Genomic DNA, 23,803 nt, shown 5'->3' on the forward strand with positions numbered 1-23,803 from the left:
GCCGCCGCCATCTTGAAACTCCAATCACCTTTCTGTAGTTTCTAATGTCACCCTGCATTATCCCTGAATTAGCTGGAAAGTGTATAAGCTCAGTGTAAGTCCTAAAATGACCCACTCTCACTCATAGCTGATTGGGGGTCAGAAGCCAGAGGATCATGCAATCTTCTCTCTGTTACATTTTGGTCAGGGTCAAGTTCTTGCACAAACAACAGAGGTCCTCTCTTCCTTGGTCTCCCTCCCACTTCTTTTCCTACCCCTTTCCCCCCAGGGCCTCTTACTCATCTCACCTTCCCTCATTTGCACCAGTCATTACTGTTTGCTCATCACACTTTTCACAGTTGAGCATGTTAGGATATTCTTCCTAGAATGAGGCATTTTCATTACTGTCACTGCAGTTGCCACCATCATGGAAGGCTCTATCTTTAAGGACTTTCTTCCACATAGCACCCCATAACAAAGCATGTCCTCCAAGGTCCCTTTGGAACCAACCACAAGAGCCCTCTAACTTTGGGAAAATCCCAATGCCACCGAGGCCAACACGACAGAGGACAGGCAGAGCAGGGCCTGTACTCTACAGCTGACAGTGCTCATATCCAAAACCATGTCTGTGGCCCAGCACCCCACGGTCTGCCTGCTGCATGCCTAGTTCACTGATTTGCCTTTCAGCCTTTCTGCAAGGAGCCAGACCTCGCAAGGGGGTCTGTCTGGACTTGGTTACCCTGACAGCTGTATTGTGTTCCTCCTCTTCCCATATCTTATCAAAGGGAGGATAACATGAGCAAGACACATGGGCCTCTGGGCTTGTGTGAGACTGCACAGGTCAGCATTCAATGCTGGTAGTTTGGGCATATACTCAGAGGTATGCGCTGATCCACATGGCTGCTCTGTCTAGCCCAGTGGTTCTCAGTGGGGGCTCTATTAGCAATGTGGGCAAGACACTTCTTCACTGTGCATGGCTGTCCCAAATACAGCAGGACATTTAAAATCCCTGTCCCACTCTCACCAAAATACCAGTAGTTACCTACCAGCCATTGTGACAACCGAAAGCTGTTTTTTACTTTCCTGTACAGTCCTGCCCCAGAGACAACAGCTACTAGGTTGACCTCTCTTTTGCTACTGTTACTCTCCTCAGCATTATTTTTATCTTTGAAAATAGGGAACTCATGTGGTAGGTAGAATTCTAAAGATGTCCCCCAAGATTCCCATCCCTGGTTGTAAAAACAAACACTAATCTAGGTACTGCTGTGAAAGGACTTTGCAGATGTAATTAAGGTGACCAGCCAGCTGAACTTAAAATAGGGGGATTATCCTGGGTTATCTGGGTGGGCCTGGTGTAATCAGCTGAGCCCTTCAAAGCAGTATCAGCAGGCACAAGAGTCAGCCAGCAAGATGAAGCAGAAGTCAGGAACATTTGAAGCAAGAGAAAGACTCAGCCTGCCATTGCTCAGAGGGAGGCATGCATGGAAAGTGTGAGAAGGCATGTGGCAGCCTCCAGGAGGAAAGGCCAGCCCCTGGCTGGCAGCAGCAAGGAAACCAGGACCTCAGTCCTACAACTACAACGAACTGAGTTTGGCCAACAATCAGAATGAGCTTGGAAGCAGATTTATCTCCAAAGCCTCCAGAACAGAACAGCCCTGCCAACACCTTGACTGCAGCCTGTAAGAGTCCAAGCAGAAGACCCAGCAGAACCTCACTGTACTACACTTCCGACCCACAGAACTGTGAGATAATAAGTGGCTGTTGTTTTAAGCTGCTGAATTTGTGGTAATTGGCCATGGCAGCCATAGAAAACTAATACACCCTCCCAAGAAGCTTACTGTATCTTTAAATAGCACTCATTGTAAGGAAATGTTTCCTTATTTATTGCACTAAGATCTGTCACTCTTATTTCTTGTAGACAGGTAGACAGCCAACGCTATATGCAGAAGCTCACCCGAGCCTTCCCTTCTTCCGACTAAAGGTTCCCTGTGCATTCTCCATCCTGATTACTTTTCTCTAAATGTGTTGTGTTTCCTTTAGGTCCCTGGATTTGTTAATGTAAATTCCCATTTATCTGATGTAATGTAAATCTAGATAAATGGGAATTTACGTTAACAACAAAATAAGTTTTTAAAAAACCTTTGCTGATCTGGAGTATCTTACTCTTCCATTAAAAAGAAGAAATTTTCCATCTTTATCTATAAAAAGAAACATTTTCTGGATAATCGACCATTCTATTGTCCACAGTAGAAAAGCATCCTTTAGAACAACCTGGAATTGAGGAAAACAAAGTAGAAAATTGTTAGGAAGGTTTCAAAAGTATGAATCTGTGTGAAGATTATAGGTTGTGATACTTAATTAGGATTAAAATTCAATGCTTAGGTAGTTAACAGAAATTCCCCCAAGTGAAATAAGCTCAAAGAAAAGCAGCAGCATCTGGGAATTAGGATGTTGAATTTCATCTGTCCAGCTGGGCTTCTGATTAGAATGAGGTTCCTTCATTTGTTCTTGGAACATAGGCAGTACCAAGGTCTTTGCCAAGACATCAGAGAAGGCAGTTGGGCTGATTATTGCCATGATCCTCAACCAAGAAGTCCTGAAATCTCCCAGCAGCATGATTCATGGCTAACTAGAACAAAAATGGATAAAATTAGGGGAGGGGGAAAAACCCTTAGGACTGGAGGAAAACTAACAGGGGGAACAATATCTGAATGATCATTAAAATTATTAAGTATTCCGTGTATATTCCCATATACATATATGAGAGTTTTTCCTCAATCAAATTTTCAGTGCTTTTGGAAGGATGGCTATGTCTTATGATTTCTTCAAACAAAATAAATAGCAAGTACTCAGATAATACTCAATTAATTGAACTGAATGAAATTGCCTGTTGCCTGGCTGAATAATGAATGAATACATTGTTGTTCTAATTAGAATACAGGTCCCTTGAGAGAAAGCTAGGCTGAGTCAGGAAAAACTGTATGTTCCCGATTCCTCTATCCTTCCTCCTTAAATGACTTGCTGCTCTGGATTATTTTTCAAAGCATGATCAAAGGACTTCTACATTAGAATTGTCTGGAGATGCTTATTAAAAGTGAAAAACCCTATACCCACTGCCCTAAACCCACTGAATCAGAATCTGGGAGAGAAGGGCACTTGCATCTTACTAAAATTGAAGTATAATTTACATACAATTAAATGCACAGATTTTAAGTGCACCATTCAATGGGATTTGAGAAATGTGTATACCCCATGTAACCACCACCCCAACCAAGACTTCTAAGACCCTGGAAAGTTTCCTTAGGCCTCTTTCTAGCCTGTCACCTGCCCTCCCAGAGGCAACCACTGTTCCGGTTTTATCTCATGAATTTACTCTTTTGAGTCCTCTTCTTTCACTCAACATAATATTTTTGAGATTCATTCATGTTGTTATAGGTATCAATAGTCAGCTTCTTTTTATTGCTAACTAATATTCCGTCACAGGAATATACTACCATCTGTTTATATGTTACCTGCTGATGGACATTTGGGTTGCGTATTAGTTTTCTATGCTGTGTAACAAATGACCACAAACTTAGCAGCTTAAAACAACACACATTTAGTATCTCACAATTTCCATGGTCAGGAGCCTGGGCATGACTTAGTTGGATCCTTCACCCAGGGTCTCACAAAGCTACCACTGTGGTGTCAGCCAGACTGCATGATGGACTGTCAGATCCTCTTCCAAACTCACAAAGTTGTTGGCAGAACTCAGATCCTTGCAATTGCAGGACTGTGGATTTTGATTTCTTACTGGCTGTTAGCCAGAGGCTGCTGTCTACAGTTCTCTGCCATGCAGCCTTCTCCCCAGGTTGTTTACAGCATGCTGTTTGCTTCCCCAAGGCCAGCAGGAAAGTCTCTCTGTTCAGTCTGCTAAAATGGAGTCTTATATAATGCAACATCATCATGGGAGTGATGTCCTGTCTCCTTTGCTATATCGGTTAGAAGGAACCCACAAGTTCCACCTACACTCAAGGGGATCATACAAGGCTGAAGATAATTGGGAGTCACCTGAGGGTGTGTCCACCAGAAGTTGTTCCTAGTATTTAGCTTTTATAATTACTAATGCACAAGTCTTTGTGTGAACATATGCTTTCATTTCTCTTGGGTAAATACCTAGGAGTGGAATTGCTTAATCACAGGGTAGGTGTGTGTTTAATTTTATAAGAAAATGCCAAAGAGTTTTTCAAAAAGGTTGTACAGTTTTACACTCCCATCAGCAATGTAATGAGAGTTCCAGGTGCTCCACATCTTCACCAATACAGTCAGCCCTCCATATCTGTGGGTTTTGCACCCGTGGATTCAGCAACTACAGATTGAAAATATTCAGGGAAAAAAGTCTGTACATGTTTAGTACAGACTTTTTTCTTGTCATTATTCCCTAAAAAAATGTAGTATAACAACTATTTATATAGCATTTATATTGTGTTAGCTATTATAAGTAATCTAGAGATGATTTAAAGTATATGGGAGGGTGTGGATAGGATATATGCAAATACTACACCATTCAGGGACTTGAGCATCCTAGGATTTTGATATCCTCAGGAGGTCCTGGGACCAATTCCCTGCAGATACTGAGGGACAACTGTATTTGCTATTGTCTGTCCTTGTCATTTTAGCCACTTTCTAGTGGGTGTGAAATCTACATTTTTAATGAACTTTGTGGGTGATTCTTACACATATTCAACCACTGCTTTACAGAAGTGAGTCATAGAGAAACTGCCCCAGACTACTCAGCTCTTGTTACTGGTTTCTCAGAAGTGTGTCCTCAAAACTAATTGTTCAACTGATTCACAGGGAGCATTCATTTAAAATGTAGATTCTGGGCCCTACTCCAAAACTCCCAAATCAGCATCTCCAAGAGTATTTGGGAAACTGTATTTTCCAAAAGCCTTCTTTGAATTTCTGGGGTTGGCAACCACTGCCTTCACTGCTTCAAGACCCCCAAGTGTCTTTAGTGTGCTACTAACACAGAAAACATCTCTGAAGTGAGGCTAGGACTTGGAGATGGCACCATAGCCATCTTTACTTCATTCATAATCTGTTAGCACATTAGTGCTTATTTGCTTACTTGTATTTTCTTATGTTAATGACACAACTTCATGGGAGAAAAGAGGTTGGCGAATTATAGTTCAGATGTTTGACTTTACTGATGAGAGTTATTTCTTGTTCAAAAAAATTTTATCTCCAAATGTAACTCAATAATTTCAAGTCACAATCCCTTTCAATTTTCAGGAAGACATTGATTTTCTTTAAGAAGCAATTCTTTGAAAAATACTTGTTGGGCACATGCCATGTACCAGGAACCATGACATGATGTGAGCACTAGTTAGGAACGGCGGAGGAAAGCAGACCACTATCCAAGCAATTACAGCTGGGGATAGCTCAGTGCAGAGCCTTGGTAGCTCACAGCAGAGGCACCTAACATGACAGGGAGTAATAAAGACTCCTCCAGGATCCTTATTCCCTAACCATCAGTTTTTAAAACCCTGTTCCTATGAACAGGTGTGACTGAATTCCTCTTTGACCAATAGTCTTTCCCCCTCAGATCAGACCTGGGGTATTCATCTGTCCTGGATGAGCACTACTAGACACTTCACCAACACTGGAGTTGATAGAGACAGAGGGATGGGAGGACAGAGGATAGGGGCATGTGACCAGCTGCCCACTCGAATGCTGGTGGTGAACAGCTGATGGAATGTAGACCAAGAATTAGGAGGCTCCTAGCTGTGCTGCTGGCTGATATCTTTGGGATTTGCATTCCTCTGCTTCTTCCATAGGAAAAAATAAAATACCAGTGTATCAACATCCTGTACATAGAAGGTGTCCAAAAAGTCTGGGAACATAGGATAAACCCATTTTTAAACAGTATGCTACAGCATTTTCAAATAATATACTCAATATTCCTTTTTCTTCAACCTCCAGACAGCTTTTCAGGTAAAATTCTTCCAAACTTCAGCACACTCCAGAGGGTTCAAAAAAGTCTAGAAACAGAGAAAATAAGTACTTAACTATACTTTTTCAGATAAACAATTGGACTCATTGCTTTAAATGGAAACATTCTTCACCTGAAAAGGTGTCTTGGGATGGAAGAAAAACACATTGAGCATGGTACTGGAAAATATAATTGACATACTGCTTGAAAACAAGTTTGTCCTATGTTGTCCTATGTCGAAATTTTTCGTTTGATGTTAAGGCATGCACAAGAGCCCTGAAGTCTGCCCTGGGCCCTCTTGGATATCATGAACCCAAGTAAAGAACCAATTATTTTGGCTGTAAACTTCTTAGAGGTAAAGATCGGCACCTTCATTTTCCTCCCTCCATCTAACTATGTGGCTGCTGCATGATGGAGCTCTAGAAATTCTTGGCCTTGTGTGCAAGTGCTTCAGAAACTGTTGCAGAGAATGTAAGGAGTCAGGGAAGCAGAGAAAAGGGAAGAGAAACCACTTCCAATAACAATGTCGCTATGAGGCATAATAAGACTTGAGAAATGATAGTTCCTTCCCTTTCAACAGGGACTATGTAATTATACACTCACCAGGCAGTAGCTGCCAGTCCTCCACTTGCTATCTGTGCTGCAGGCACAGCCAGTGTACACAGGAATCGCAACCATGAATGAACTCCAACTTGGGGGTGGAGGCACAAGGGAGGACAGGGACATGTGCATTTGGCTCTCTTCTATGGGGCACCCAGGAGGTTTAAAAGCTTTAATTTTTATCTCCTGCACAAGCAGAAACTGGCCCCTTCTTTGAAGTGCTGGTCATTTTTGATGTTTGTTTTCTTTTTATTGCTGAGTGTTAGAATGGTCTATTGTTTTCTACAATGTCCCAGAAAAAGGATAATATTATACCAACCTTCAAAGCACTTGTCAGTATAGAATGTTCACTCCCTCCAGCTCAGGAAGTATGTGGGGAATGAACTGGTATCCCTTGGATTTTCCTCCTGAGTATTCCTTGACCCCATCTCCTTCCCACCACCCAGGATCCCCTGCCATGACACACATACCCTATCCTGATGGCTTTATTGTCCCTCTGGCGAACATTTCTTACAAACAAAAATAAGCAATGCACTCAGCTTGCACAGACATCTTCCATCCTTGTGTGAGGTTCTCGTTCACTAATGAATGCTTCCCTGCGGCTTCACGGGTAGGGAAGGCAAACACAGGACTGGGGACCAAAAAGTGAATTATTGATCACTTGGGCATAAGCATCTTAATGAAGTGTGAACGAGCAACTAGCCCAGCCCTTGGAAAGTCATTCCCAAGCTGCATTGCTTACACTGTTAGTAAATATGTTCTGTCTCCTACCAGGTAAAGTAGACAGCTGCACACATGAAGAGATTTTACGAGACAAAGGAATGTATTCATTATTCATTCATTCATTCATTCATTCAATAAACGTGAGTACTTACTCTATGCTAGGTACTATGCAAAGTTTGGTGGATGCCATAGCTTGCCACCTAATGGGAGACGCTCATGAGGGTTTGCACTAGAGGGAAACTCAGGGGCCTTGGAAGCAGGTAGGAGTGGCACTGCTCCCGGGCAAGGTGGCAACAGCTGCACCATGAGTTGAAGACAAGGAATTAGCTGGGAAGTTTTTGTGAGGAAGTTGAGGGACTTGGGGGAGGTCGTTCTAGGCAGAAAGAACAGAATGAGTGGATACTTCAGAGCCAGTGGTGTCTGGAGCCTGCTGTACTGACTGGAATAGCTGACTGTGAGCCTCTCCCTCCAACTCCATGTTCATGAATGTGGCATTAATAGCTTGAACTCAGTCATGGTGAGAGTATTTACACAATAGAAATTGGTAAACATTATCAGAGCTTTTGTTGCCCACGAAGAGCCAGTTTAAAATCATTTATCAGCACTTCACTGGCCAGAGGTGATGAAGAGCAATGGTAACCTAAGGGAAACTGCCAGAAGGTCAGCAAGTCTGCTGTTAGATACTGAGACTAGTTAGTAGTGAGATGTGGCTGGGTGGGTCAGCAGAGATCAGGTATAAAATGCCTCATATGCCATGCAAAGGAATTTGGGAGTGATGCTGTCTTGCCAAGATATTTGTAGTGTACATCTGTTGGTTATGCTTGCCCAGCATCCATTCCTCTTTCTTCTGGTAAAAGCAGTCCAGTTTTCCTCTTGGGAATTGTCCCCTCCCACTTTTGGTTCTTACAGTCTCAAGGGTAAGTTCATAGCTAATCAGAACATTCTATTCTTTATAGCCACAGAGGTGCAATGAGAGCCAGCCTTGAGATTTGTGCTAGGACTAGAAGAAAAGAAATATGTTCTTTCTACTGGGGTGGCTAAGTCTGGAACTGTTGGTGCCAATCTTGCCAACCTGAGCTGAGAGCCTACCTGAGACTGAAGCCAGTGGTAAAGAAAAAACACCTGAGAGACTAAGAGAGTTGCATTCCTGATAACATTATTTGAACAGCCAGACTTCTCAATTATATGAGACTAATACATTTCCTTTTCTGCTCCTGCAGTTTGAATTGGATTGCAGTCTTCTGAAATTGAAAGAGTCCAATGTTGTGTCTGAAATCTCAATCTTACTCTTTTCAGTTCTTGCACTTTCTTTTTAAACATTATTTCTTTAGGAAGTATCTTTTAAAATGTGATTACATTAGAAGAGTAAAATAATAACGTTATTTTAGCATGGATTGGTTAATCAGCAGAGAACATGTATGATAAATGTATACAGACACACACATACACACACACACTCATAAGCACATATATGCATCAAAATCTGAGTTATCAGACTCTAGCATAAACAAGATAATGAATGAAAATGACAAGGAAATTACTGAATCCTTTTATTAAAAATCTTTGGTGTCTATGCACACCTGAAATAATTACCTAGCTTCAGCATTAAGTGAAGTATGCACAATCTCTTAATAGTTTCTTGTGCCTCAGAAATGACATGGGCAGTCAAATGGCAAGTTTCTGTGACACAGACTTTAAGGGAAGAAGAAGGGAAGAAAGGCAATGGCTGGCAGTGGCCAAGAAGCTATTCCTGCCATTGTCCAAAGAGAAGCAGCCTGTCCTTGTCAGAAGCAGTCTGCTCAGCTTTGGAGCCAGGGACACACGGGCACAGGCACCACAGCACATATTCCTTGCAGAAAAAATAATGGGGCTCTGTTCACACCCCAAAAGTCAGGGGTCTTGGGGACTAAAAAGTCTACACCAAGACACAAAGTAACTGAAGTTGTAAAAATATTTGTAAGATAAATTCACAACCACAAAGCACTAGGTACGGGAAAGCTGGAGATGGAATCTGTGTTCGAATCTGAGCCCTAATGAGCTGTGGGGCCTTAGACAAGTCACTGAACAAGTCAGTACCTCAATTCTCTACCTATAAAGATATATTTGACTTTTCCTCATTTGAGCCTTCAGTTTTCTCATTTGTAAACTAAAGGGATGGGTCTTGCTCTAAGATCTCTGAGATCTTTTTCAGTTCTAATGTGTAGGATGTTATCTTGTGACATTTCTCAGTCAGAGTCGCACAGGAAACAGAAGGCATGGTCAGCTGGGAATCTGAAGAGATGTGGGTAGAGTTAAAGGAACTAGCAAGGAATGTTGAGTGTATCTGTTATCTATAGTTCCCTGACCAAATACACCAAAACCTAGTGGTATAAAATAATACTATTCATGTTCTTATTATTTCTCATGTTTCCAGAGACTGAATGGGCTCAGCAAGTTGTTTTCCATCAGGTGTCTCATGCAGTTGCAGTCAGACATTGACTAAAAAAATCATCTGAAGGTCACTCACTCACCTGTGTTCACCTGGATTAGGGAGGTTAAAACAGCTGGTGTTGGAACAACTAGGGCTCCTCGGGCATCTCTCTCTGTCTCTATGTAGTCTCTCCATAGGGTCTTTCTTGAGGGAAACCAGACTTCATACATGGTGGCTGAAAGCGCCAAACATGTGTGTCCAAAGATAAACCCAGGGGGAAGGTTTATCTGCTTTTATGACCCTGCTGTTGCATTCTATTAGTAAAGGCAGACACAGAAGCCAGCCAGGTTTAAGAGGAGGTGACATAGAGTCCGCCTCTTGATGGGGGAGTTGCAACATTCTGGAGGAGCATGTAGGATGAGTAATTTTGTGGTGTTCATTTGGGAAAATACAATCTGTTGCATTGAGGCACCCAGGGACGAGCAATGATGGGAAGCTGTCATAACACCCTAGTTTGGCCTGAAGGTCAAGGAGAGGAAGAAAGCCAGACCGATAGGAGATTTGGTCTACAGGAGTAAAGCCACTGAGAAATCACAGTATTAAGGACAGGGAGGATGTGGGATTAAAAACACTCCAAATTCTCTATTCTCTGGCTCTCTGACCTCCTATTGATGCTCTCCATCAAGAAACTACAGGACAAAGGAGCTTCATGATGCAGTGTGTAGAGGTGCCTTCCATCTGGGGTGGGGAGTAGGCAGTAAAGGGCAGAGAATAGGTGGGGAGGGGTGGAAATTAACCAGCCCATTTAGTGATGTCCTAAAATGACCATTAATGTTACCTGAGGATTTAAAAATGCAGCTAACCTATAAATGCAGCAACTCTTAGTCTGTGGCTAATAATTCAAGTACAATTTTTAAAGTGCTATAAGATTCAAGCTATGCTATAAGATTCAAGCTAAGACTTGCTCCAGACCATAAAAATAAATTCCATTTTTCTAGAACTTCCTCGAGTAAGAAGGAAACCATATCAAAGGGAAACTCAGGGCATACACCATTAGTTTGATGATTATATGGGAGGAAAGATGGAGAGTTGGAACTGAGGAGGGGCTCCAAACAAATAGGAATAAATTCATTTTCCTAACATACTTACGTAGTGCCAACTATATACTAGATGTTCTGAATATCTTGATTAAAGATGTCAATATGGACAGAAATAACAATTCAAATCAAAAAAGGAATCTGAATCTAAAAATTTTTTTTTAAAAAGTACTTGAAGTAGGTATTAGTATTCTTTCAACTGCCAAGGGCAGAAAACATAACCCTGTGGCTTAAAAAGAGTATCATTGCCCTGTGTATCTAGAAAGTCCTAGTTAGGGCTGGCTTTAAGTATTGCTTGATGCAGGTGCTCCGATGATATCGCCAACTCCCAGATCTCTCTTTTGCCCTTGAGGAGATAAACGTGCAGCCTCTAGAATCTGAGTCTGTGAGATTATAGGCCAGCTCTATCCCGTACCATCTGTATCACCTTGGGTAGGTCAGTTAACTTCTCTGTGCCTCAATTTCTCCATTCGTGAAGTGGAGATAATAAGAATACCCTCCTCATGGGTTGTTATGAGTATTATTTACTATAAGAACTTTTTTTTCTTTTTTTCACTTTTCAATAAGTTACATTAGTTTATAAAATAGCTCAAAAGAATTACATGAGGGCATCCTAGGCAAAGAAGGATTTTAATTATGGTGCAGGAAAAAACATATCCTAACATAAAGTTTTAACTCAAATTAGGTCTTTTGGTAGACATTGCAAATTCAGAAACTCTGGCAATGTGCTTTGAGAGAGGATTCCAAGCAATGTAGCTTGCTGGGACTTGAAGAGGATTTGATACCTTTTATTTGATCACTACTTCCTGATCTAATTGGAAGCAACAGGCTAGTTGATGAGACATAGGTCATAACAGTCCTTCCTTGGTAACAAATGGAGCAAGCACTAATCTTCCAAGTGTCGGCCCTCATGTCATCTTATCTTTGTCTTTGTATGGATTGGGCAGGGAATTCCAAATTGAAGATCTTGCAAGTTCAACTGCAGCAGTATTTATCAAATGTTGTCCCTTGACCATTCACATCAGAGTCACTCAGAGTGGTTGTTTACAATGATGAATCCTGGCTTTTAGCCCAGGAACGCTCAATCAGAATATTTCCAAGGAATCTGCATTTTTAACCAGTCTCAGGTGATTCTTATGTACACTAAAGCTAAAGATCTAAAGATTTCATAGTAGTTTCTTTCATATGCACTCATCATCGACTCCATTTATTTATTAATTCATTCATTTAACAAATGTTTGTTTCAGTCACTCTCTGAGGTGCTGAGGAATAAAGTGGTGGATAAGATCAGCCAAGTTCCTGTCATCAAGGGGGTTATAGTCTGGGGAAGGGAAGAGAAGAGAAGAAATAAATTATAAAACAAACAATGTAATTTTAGATAATAAGAGCTATGGAGGAAATCAAATGATGGGGAGTCAGGCTGGGGGGCAAGTGGCCCAGTGGTTTGTTTAGACTGGATGGTCAAGAAAGTCTCAATGCGAAGGTAACTTCTCAATTGAGATGCATGTTCTAGGGTATTTTTTTTCCCTGAGTATTCATGTTCAGGATAAAACATACACATACACACACACATCACTTTAGTCCTGTTAGACAAATCAAATGAAAAAATCCTTGATGTTAGTTTAAGGGGGTATTTTAACTGCATATTCACACATTTGTATCAGAGATGTCAATCATGGGCCCACCATTGTTAATGGGAACTGACCATCCATTGCCCCTAAGCAAGAGACTATCCAAGACCGCCATGTTTTGAACCACAAGACCCTATTCCTAGGTTACAACTGGCTGTAAACAAGGGAAATCAATCCTCAGGATGGCCAGCAGTATAGGTAAAGATGAACCAAGCTATCAAATTCTCTCCCGGAAACAAGAGTCAGGGAGAAGCAAGCTCTGGGACTGAAAGGGTGTATTGAATCTGCACATGGCCAGAGAAGCTAAGGGGAAACAGAAACTATGAATATGATGAGAAAGCAAAAACTGTAAGAAAGCAGAAATAATAAGGCAGCAGCAAGGACCCACAAAGAGTAGGTGGATATCACACGAACGGCAGGCCACCTGCCTGGAGCTCGACAAATTCCTCCTCTCTCTTTCACCTGACTGTAATCCAATTCCTGTTCTTCCTGTGGCTAGGATATAGGATCTATAGGATATTTTCCTGGGTTCCCAAATTTTTAAAATCACTAGCAGCAGGAGCAGGAGGAGCACTGCTCCCAGCATACATTTTATGAGGCAACTTGAATGTATCTCTGTCACTGAAATTATTTGTAGTCTTATTTTGATTTATGCCTGGTTCCTGGACATGAGGGGAGTGAGGTGGTGTTACACTTAATAATTTACATGTCACTTCTGGAATTCCACTCATACTCCCCAAATAAAGGCCATGACTCTACAGTGCCCCTGGCACATTCTCGCTTACTTTTCTGTCTATCAAACAGGAGGACAGGCTTCTTTCTTGGGTTTGTAACAGCGTTAAGAGATTTAGAGTTCATTGATCCCAAATAACAGGAATACTCTGCAGTAACTCCACTCCTTTCTGAAGTTGATTTTATGCTGATGAACTCTTATCAGTGAGCAGTTGTCCTCTATAAACAGTTTCTGAAAGGGCTTAAGCACTGGCTATCTCCCTAAAGAGAGAGAAACAGAATGTGTAAATGGAAAATGCATCTAATGTCAGACCTCATCCTTGGTTTCTTTGAGTAATATGAAAAAGAAATGTTTTGGAGCAGTTGAGATATGTAGCTCTGAAAATTAGCTTGTAAGAAGCTACTCGGATAATGTTGAGGGGTTTTTTTTGTTTTTGTTTTTTTTACAAATCCCCCTTTGAAATAAGCCAGACAGAGGTTCCTTTCACTTCCATGGGAGTTTTTAGCAAAAGGAGAAAGGAAGACTTTATAAGCTCTAAACAGCTTTGGAAGCCATTCATAGACTTCCTAGCATTCTCTGCCATTTCCCAGTGCTGAGGGCCCTGAATGTGGCTTCTCACTATCGTCATTGTCCCTTTTGGGCACTAGCCTGGCAGCTGAGCCCTCTGAAGCTTATAGGCTATGGGATATGGGAAGAAGTTAACATCAGATGCGATCACAGGCTACACAGAGAAGATATGAGCCAGGAACTGTGGCAGTGGGGTGATGAAGAACATAGGGCTATTTTCACACCCTCCTGAATCCCATTTTCTGTCTCCTGTGCCAAATGCTCTTGTAGCAAGCCTGGAAAAAACCCTGCTGTAGGGACACCCAGGGCAGCCATCCAGACAGGCAGAGATTTCTCTGCCTCTGCCTCCAGGAACAAGACGCACATTGCCTACTTCTTTTTTTTTTTTTTTTAATTTTATTTTGTCGATATACATTGTAGCTGATTATTGCTCCCCATCAACAAAACCTCCCTCCCATCTCCCTCCCCCCCTCCCCCCCAACAATGTCCTTTCTGTTTGCTTGTTGTATCAACTTCAAATAATTGTGGTTGTTATATCTTCTTCCCCCCCCCCCCCGGTTTGTGTGTGTGTGTGTGTATGTGTGTGTGTGAATTTATATATTAATTTTTAGCTCCCTCCAATAAGTGAGAACATGTGGTATTTCTCTTTCTGTGCCTGACTTGTTTCACTTAATATAATTCTCTCAAGGTCCATCCATGTTGTTGCAAATGGCAGTATTTCATTCGTTTTTATAGCTGAGTAGTATTCCATTGTGTAGATGTACCACATTTTCCGTATCCACTCATCTGATGATGGGCATTTGGGCTGGTTCCAACTCTTGGCTATTGTAAAGAGTGCTGCGATGAACATTGGGGAACAGGTATACCTTCGACTTGATGATTTCCATTCCTCTGGGTATATTCCCAACAGTGGGATGGCTGGGTCGTATGGTAGATCTATTTGCAATTGTTTAAGGAACCTCCATACCATTTTCCATAGAGGCTGCACCATTTTGCAGTCCCACCAACAATGTATGAGAGTTCCTTTTTCTCCGCAGCCTCGCCAGCATTTATCATTCATAGTCTTTTGGATTTTAGCCATCCTAACTGGGGTTAGATGGTATCTCAATGTGGTTTTGATTTGCATTTCCCGGATGCTGAGTGATGTTGAGCATTTTTTCATATGTCTGTTGGCCATTTGGATATCTTCCTTAGAGAAATGCCTACTTAGCTCTTTTGCCCATTTTTTAATTGGGTTGCTTGTTTTCTTCTTGTAAAGTTGTTTGAGTTCCTTATATATTCTGGATATTAATCCTTTGTCAGAGGTATATTTTGCAAATATTTTCTCCCACTCTGTTGGTTGTCTTTTAACTCTTTTAATTGTTTCTTTTGCTGTGCAGAAGCTTTTTAGTTTGATATAATCCCATTTATTTTTCCTTTGGTTGCCCGTGCTTTTGGGGTCGTATTCATGAAGTCTGTGCCCAGTCCTATTTCCTGAAGTGTTTCCCCTATGTTTTCTTTAAGAAGTTTTATTGTCTCAGGGTGTATATTTAAATCCTTAATCCATTTTGAGTTGATTTTAGTATACAGTGAGAGGTATGGATCTAGTTTCATTCTCCTGCATATCGATATCCAGTTATCCCAGCACCACTTGCTGAAGAGGCAGTCCCTTCCCCAGTGAATAGGCTTGGTGCCTTTGTCAAAGATCAGATGGCAGTAAGTGTGTGGGTTGATTTCTGGATTCTCTATTCTATTCCATTGGTCAGTGTCTCTGTTTTTATGCCAGTACCATACTGTTTTGGTTATTATAGCTTTGTAGTATAGCTTAAAGTCGGGTAGTGTTATGCCTCCAGCTTTGTTTTTTTTGCTCAGCATTGCTTTGGCTATTCGTGGTCTTTTATTGTTCCATATAAATGTCTGAATAGTTTTTTACATTTCTGAGAAAAATGTCTTTGGAATTTTGATGGGGATTGCATTGAATTTGTATATCACTTTGGGTAGTATGGACATTTTCACTATGTTGATTCTTCCAATCCAAGAGCATGGAATATCTTTCCATCTTCTTGTATCCTCTCTAATTTCTCTCAGCAGTGGTTTGTAGTTCTCATTATAGAGATTTTTCACCTCCTTGGTTAACTCAATTCCTAAGTATTTTATTTTTTTGGTGGCTATTGTAAATGGGCAGGCTTTCTTGATTTCTCCTTCTGCATGTTCACTATTGGAGAAAAGAAATGCTACTGATTTTTGTGTGTTGATTTTGTATCCTGCTACTGTGCTGAAATCATTTATCAATTCCAACAGTTTTTTTGTAGAGTCTTTAGGCTGTTCGATATATAGGATCATGTCATCTGCAAACAGGGACAGTTTGACTTCATCTTTTCCAATCTGGATGCCCTTTATTTCCTTCTCTTCTCTGATTGCTCTGGCTAGTACTTCCAACACTATGTTGAATAGGAGTGGTGAGAGTGGGCATCCTTGTCTAGTGCCTGTTCTTAAAGGAAAAGCTTTCAGCTTTTCCCCATTCAGGATGATATTGGCAGTGGGTTTGGCATATATGGCTTTAATTATGTTGAGATACTTTCCCTCTATACCTAACTTATAGAGGGTCTTTGTCATGAATGAGTGCTGAACTTTATCAAATGCTTTTTCAGCATCTATAGAGATGATCATATGGTCCTTGTGTTTGAGTTTATTAATATGGTGTATCACATTTATTGATTTGCGTATGTTGAACCAACCTTGCATCCCTGGGATGAATCCCACTTGATCGTGATGAATAATTTTTCGTATGTGTTGCTGTATTCTGTTTGCTAGTATTTTAGTGAGGATTTTTGCATCTATATTCATCAAGGATATCGGCCTGTAGTTTTCTTTTTTGGTTATATCTTTACCTGGTTTTGGTATCAGGATGATGTTTGCTTCATAGAATGAGTTTGGGAGATTTGCGTCCGTTTCAATCTTTTGGAATAGTTTGTAAAGAATCGGTGTCAATTCCTCTTTGAATGTTTGGTAAAATTCTGCTGTGAATCCATCTGGTCCTGGGCTTTTCTTTGTTGGGAGCCTTCTGATAACAGCTTCAATCTCCTTTATTGTTATTGGTCTGTTCAAATTTTCTACATCTTCACGGTTCAGTTTTGGGAGCTTGTGTGTGTCCAGAAATTTATCCATTTCCTCCAGATTTTCAAATTTGTTGGCGTATAGTTGTTTATAGTAGTCTCGAATGATTCCTTGTATTTCAGATGAATCAGTTGTAATATCGCCTTTTTCATTTCTAATTTTTGTTATTTGAGTCTTCTCTCTTCTTTTTTTTGTTAGCCATGCTAATGGTTTGTCAATTTTATTTATCTTTTCAAAAAACCAACTTTTTGATTCGTTGATCTTTTGAATTGTTTTTTGGTTTTCAATTTCATTCAGTTCTGCTCTGATCTTAATGATTTCTTTCCGTCTGCTAACTTTAGGATTGGATTGTTCTTGTTTTTCTAGTTCTTTAAGGTGAAGTGTTAGGTTGTTCACTTGCCATCTTTCCATTCTTCTGAAGTGAGCATTTAATGCAATAAATTTTCCCCTCAATACTGCTTTTGCAGTATCCCACAGGTTTTGGTATGATGTATCATTGTTTTCATTAGTTTCAATAAACTTTTTGATTTCCTGCTTGATTTCTTCTTGGACCCATATGTCATTAAGTAGAATGCTGTTTAATTTCCATGTGTTTGTATAGTTTCCAGAGTTTTGTTTGTTATTAATTTCTAGTTTTAATCCATTGTGGTCTGCGAAGATACATGGGATAATTCCAATTTTTTTGAATTTATTGAGACTTGATTTGTGACCTAATATGTGATCTATCCTGGAGAATGATCCATGTGCTGATGAGAAGAATGAATATTCTGAGGTTGTTGGGTGGAATGTTCTGTAGATATCTGCCAATTCCAATTGGTCTAGAGTCTTGTTTAGATCTTGTGTTTCTCTACTGATTCTTTGCCTAGATGATCTGTCTAATATTGACAGTGGAGTGTTCAGGTCCCCTGCTATTATGGTATTAGTGTCTATTTCCTTCTTTAGGTCTAATAGAGTTTGTTTTATAAATCTGGCTGCTCCAACATTGGGTGCGTACATATTTATGATTGTTATGTCTTCTTGATGGATCAGTCCTTTTATCATTAAGTAGTGTCCCTCATTGCCTCTTTTTATGGTTTTTAGTTTAAAGTCTACTATGTCAGATATAAGAATAGCTACTCCAGCTCGTTTTTCTTTCCTATTTGCATGGTAAATCTTTTTCCATCCTTTCACTCTTAGTCTATGTGAATCTTTATGGGTGAGGTGGGTCTCTTGTAGGCAGCATATAGTTGGGTCCTGCTTTTTGATCCAGTCAGCCAGTCTGTGTCTTTTAATTGGGGAATTTAAGCCTTTTACATTAAGAGTTGTTATTGAAAGGTGTTGATTTATTCCTAGCATTTTATTGGTTGTTTGGTTGTCTTAGGTGTCTTTTGTTCCTTGCTTTCTGATTTACTGTTTGGTTTCTTTGTTTGTTGGTTCCTTAGGTTGTAGATAGTGTTTTTGTTAGCTTGTTTTCTCTTCATGAATGCCATTTTTATTGTACTAGCAGGTTTAGATTTTTCTTAGGTTTTTATGGCAGTGGTAGTTATTTTTCAGGAACCAAACCCAGTACTCCCTTGAGGATTTCTTGTAAGGGTGGTCTTGTGGTAGTGAACTCCCGCAGTTTTTGTTTGTCTGAGAAATATACTATTTGCCCCTCATTTCGGAAGGATAGCCTTGGAGGGTAGAGTATTCTTGGCTGGCAATCTTTGTCTTTTAGTATTTTGAAAATATCATCCCATTCCTTTCTAGCTTTTAGGGTTTGTGATGAAAAGTCTGATGTTAACCTGATTGGGGCTCCCTTATAGGTGATTTGACGCTTCTCTCTTGCAGCTTTTAAGATTCTCTCTTTGTCTCTGAGTTTTGCCAATTTGACTATGACATGTCTTGGAGAAGGCCTTTTTGGGTTGAATACGTTTGGAGATCGTTGAGCTTCCTGGATCTGAAGATCTGTGATTTTTCCTATACCTGGGAAGTTTTCTGCCACTATTTTGTTGAATATGTTTTCAATGGAATCTCCATTTTCCTCCCCTTCTGGAATACCCATGACTCGGATATTTGAGCGCTTGAGGTTGTCTGATATCTCTCTCAGATTTTCTTCCATGTCCTTGATTCTTTTTTCTTTCTTTTTGTCTGCTTGTGTTATTTCAAACAGCCCATCATCAAGTTCAGAGGTTCTCTCTTCAACTTCGACAAGCCTGCTGGTTAAACTCTCCGTTGTGTTTTTTATTTCGCTGAATAACTTCTTCAGTTCAGCAAGTTCTGCTACATTTTTTTTCAGGACATTGATTTCCTTGTATATTTCCTCTTTCTGATCCTGTATACTTTTCCTCATTTCATCATGATGTCTAGCTGAGTTTTCTTGTATCTCATTCAGTTTCCTTAGAATTATCACTCGAAATTCCTTGTCAGTTATTTCAAGGGCTTCTTGTTCTACAGGATCTAGAGTATGAGATTTATTAAGTTTTGGTGGTGTACTTTCTTGATTTTTTGTATTTTTGGTGTCTTTTTTTTGGTGTTTATTCATTGTGGCAGGGGGTTTCACAGACCCCCGGTTTGAGACTAATGACTAACTAGGATGTTGCTGTGGTTGCCAATTTGGTATGGCTCCCGCCGTGACTGCTCAGTTGGCCTCTAGTGTCTTGTGTGTGTGGTTGCCTCGGGTCTTGGGCTTCTCCGGGGATCCACCTTTCTGGTCAGCTTGTACTCTGCTGGGCTGGTGGATCACGTACCACAGGGTGTGTAATCTCTGTTGAGCTTTCACTTTCTGTACAGGACTTCTCCCCGTTCCGTGTGCTCTGGCCCAGGCTGTTAGATCGTGCAGTGGCGACCCCACCGGGTGTGTGGTTTCTGTCGAGTCTCCGCCTCCCTGGCCGCACGTCTCCCCCCTCTGTGCACACTGTGCTGGGCTGGGGTGTGTCTTCTGCACCCCTCGTCTATCAGCTGGGCCTTCAAGACCCTGCTCAGCACCGCCTCGCCCAGGAAGTCTACCAGGTTTCTGCTAGGCACAGACGACCAGTCTCTCTGGGTGCCTTTGTAGCACTGTGTAGATCTTTCTCGTGTCTTGTTCACCTTTGTATCCCCCCGGTATAACCTCTCCGGCAGGTTCAAGCGGACCTGGGAACTCTCCTACCACACTATTCCCAACCAGAAATTCGTTAGGCTTTTTTCCAAACTGGTGGTCGCAGAGATGGTATCTGCCTCCCAGTAACAGGAAGTTTACCGGGGCCGGAGTCCAGGGTGTGGTGGAGTGACAGTCGGCCCGCCCATACTTCCTAGCCCTCCCAACACTGGTCGGGACGCCCCACACCCCCAGCCCCGCCAGAGAACCGCGGAGGGAGTGGGAGAGGAGGCCGGCCCGCAGGGTCCAAAAGCCCCGCGCCAGGCCAGGCAAATGGGCTCAGTGATGGCCGAGCAGGGCGGAGCTGCCCGCACCTGGGAAAATGGAGGCAGCACCGGGGCAGTGAGTGGCCTGGTGGTGCAGGCGGGAGCCGCGTGGGCATCCACCCCCCGAACAGAGCTGTGCCAGGGATCACTCACAGTGCTGTGCCAGGTCGGGCGCTCGCTCTGTCTCTGGTTTGTCGCCTTCCGTGTTCTCGGCGCTGCCGCCTCGGGCTGTTCAGTCCGCGGCGCCGCTCGGGCGCTCCCAGGAATCTTCTTTAATGCCGGCCTGAAACCTCGAATCCTGAATAGGGCAGCTGGCTGCCTTCAGTGCGGCCCCAGCCTCCGGGATCCTGGCTGCATCCACAGCAGCCCTGGCTCCGTGTTCCCTGTTTCAAGACTCGGTTTTGCAGCTAAGAATCAGTTCTTTTCTTGCTCCACACTTCAAAGCTGTTGCCTGTAAATGAGGCAGCCTCTCCTGCCGGGGGCAAAGTGGCGTTGAGCCCCCACGACCGGCCAGCAGCAGCAGTCCTTCCTTAAGAGATGGCCAGAGGAAGGTCCACAAGCTTCCCGGCTGCCTGAGGCCCAGTGGCCACCTTTTCCACCTCAGCTACTCCGCGCCAGCCGCCGCAGCCGCCGCCATCTTGAAAACCCCTGCCTACTTCTTTACAATGTCCTCCTGCTCTATTGCTGCCAGCATTCCACTTCCTTGGCTGCAAGAATCCCCAGTCTTTTGGGGGGTCATAAGAAGATTCTGACACCTTGCCAGTGCTCCATGTGGTAATTTACTATTTCCTCTGCTAGAAAAGACTCATCCCCTTCAGTGTCTTATTTTCTCACATATATGATGACACACTCTTTTCAAATTTTGTTCTCTTTTTGAAACAGCTTTTAGAGCACCCCACCACCATCTCTACCGTTCCTTTAAAACCTCTTTCACAGTTTTGCAGCTGTGAGTGAATTTCCCAGATATCCTTTCTGGTAAACCTTCAAACTAACTCAGGACAAAATAATCCTAAGAATAATCCTTAAAGAATCCTAATAATATTATACCTAGAGGAATACCCCAGGAGTGGGATCTCAAGATGTCAATTCATGAGTCTCTGAGAACTCCAATATGATGTCCATCCATGCTTGACTTAGCAAATCCATATAGGACTCGAAGTCTCATTCCTTGCCTGTCTTCTCCTTCCCATAATATGCCCCCCTTCCACTCTGAGCCCTGTACTCTTTGAGATTAGAGCCAGGATGGACTTTATTAGTAGGTATCAACCACAAGTTATAATCTGGGGAACTTTGAAAAGACAGCTGCACTTGCAATATATTACCCTCCCTGTATTAGGTAGAAATGCTTTTGGCTGCAAATAACAGAAAGATATAATTGTGGTTTAAACCATTTTTATTGGAGATAGGCAGGTCCAGGGTTCAATCAGTGGCTCAAGGCCATCACAGAAATGGACACTACTCTTCTTTCTGAACCGACATCCTCAGGGAGTTGGCTTTTTTCCTTCCTGCCTGTTGCCTAATGTTCACATAGTGTCACATCCTCACACCAGAGTGGATGGACAGAAAACAGATCAAGGGCTTTCTTCTAATAGAGGTCTGTTTTTTTATAAATCTGGGAATGGAAGCCAGAACTCAGTCCTATGCCCACCGCTAGACCAATCACTCATGGAGGAGAACTGCTTTCTCCTGACTGTCTAGACCAATCACCACCCATCCCTTGGGCTGTAAACTAGGATGGGGCCTACCTTCTCTGAAATCAAGGGATCTTTTTAGTGGATGAGGGAAGAGGTTCAAGAAGTGGGGGAGAGGGTTGTTGGGTGCATAGCCGAAACTGTCTACCACAAACACTAAGCTTGCTGATGCCTGGAATCCCACATATTTTTCATCGATACTTTAATCTAACAGAAGCTGTGTCCCACCAAAAGAAAATTCATTACATTTTCAAGACCTTTATGCCCAACAAATATTTAGTTTATCATATTTTTAAAGAACAATGTCAAATAAGAAATTGAAAACCAAGAGAAAAACATATTTATTATGAGCGTAATGGGGTGCTAGTAAATCTTTAACCACCATCTAGGGAGGAACCCTGATTCATGGTGGCTCATTTCTGTGGTGTAAATATTCCCACCATGGCCAGGTTCAAGCTACCAAGTGGTTTAACAACTGGCTAGCAAAATTTCTGAAAATACAACAATCGGCTCTTGTGAGCTCATGCTAATTAACTCCAGCATAACACTGATAGTCTACGCTATAGTAATGTGCCAGGCAATTGTGCTGTACACTTTTATCTGTGTGATATCTCTTTTCAGCCAGTACTTATAACACCTTGGGAAATAGATGTTATCATTGCATTTTGTAGATGGGAAACCTGGACTCAAAGAAGTTGAGTCTTCTGCTAGTTGTTCTAGATTACAGCCAGTTCTTCTGACCCTAGGTACAAACAGGAGGGCCAAGGTAAATGTTGGCAATTTTACCTGGGTACCAAACAAATACTTATTACTAGAACTGTGTGTACTGTCAACTCTTAATGCCCTTGGAGTAATAAAGACTAAGACAAACTGAAAGTTATCAGAAGCCTTTATTCTTGTTTTGAAGAAAAGAAAAATATAAAGATCTCATCAGAATTCAAAACAGAATACCTTCTGTTCTCATCGTGAATGTTCTATATTTGAGAGAAAGGTTAGGTCCTCCTTGGTTTTTGTGACATCAAACAGAAAATTTTCTAAAAGCACTTATATTGGCATTCATTCCTACTTTCAGCTTTACACCAAGGAACAGCCTTGTGGCTCAAATGTATTGGCAGCTTTTAAAACTTGTATATATCCTTATTTTAGAAATATTCCCAAATTGCAAGGCTCACTTTTCTCTCTGCCTACCTCACTTGGTTGTAGTGTGGTGCAACTGTGGTAATGTGAACTGTTAAGATGCTGCATAATGATAAGGTGTTTTTCAATATAATGAGCGAAGTTGGCTCTGGTTGAGCTTTCTTCAATGAGCCTTTCCTCATGAGAAGAGAAACATTCTGTTTCCCTTTCCTTTATTCCTGGTTTGGTTCATATTTCATAATCTTTTCTCTTCTGGCCGTTGATACAGCAGGTTGGGAGCAGTCTCTTGATTCCAGTTCACCAGTCAGGGTTTCCAGCAATGTCCGTGTCATCCATCATAAGGTAAGGGACAGGAGGGAGCTGTGGACCCATTTCTGGGATTTCACCACCGTGTCCACTCCAATACTCTACCTCCAGGCTCAAGGTAAGTCCTACAGGTCAGCAACATCTTACAGTGTTTGGGGCTCACTGACCAGGTGCTAGTGCAAGGTTTTGGTGCAAGCCCTAATTCCCAGGGTGGAGTGGACTCTGCTCAGGAGAATCTGCCTGCACTTTTCAGAGCCAGAGAAGATACCAAAAGGGCAGAAAATTTTGTTTTTTCTGACAACAAACTGCATTGATGTGATGAATATGGCCTGTTCTCTTCCTTTCTCTCTCACTTCATCCAGACTCTAACTCAGTGGCCCCTCTCCAAGGTCTCCTCCTCTAGGGCCAGCCATGCAAACACAGCATCCCAAGTTGTTCAACATTACACAAGGGGACTTAAAGATGGGTTCCCCTAGTCTCTGCTGTTGGACAGTGA

General features: G+C 41.9%; 1 pseudogene; it reads left to right on the top strand.

Moving 5' to 3' along the window:
• The window catches only part of LOC134369234 (vasculin-like protein 1), an 85,871-nt pseudogene that overhangs the window by 45,397 nt on the left and 16,671 nt on the right, over positions 1-23,803 (top strand).

Source organism: Cynocephalus volans, chromosome 1 (assembly GCF_027409185.1).
Source record: "Cynocephalus volans isolate mCynVol1 chromosome 1, mCynVol1.pri, whole genome shotgun sequence".
NCBI classification, from domain to species: domain Eukaryota; kingdom Metazoa; phylum Chordata; class Mammalia; order Dermoptera; family Cynocephalidae; genus Cynocephalus; species Cynocephalus volans.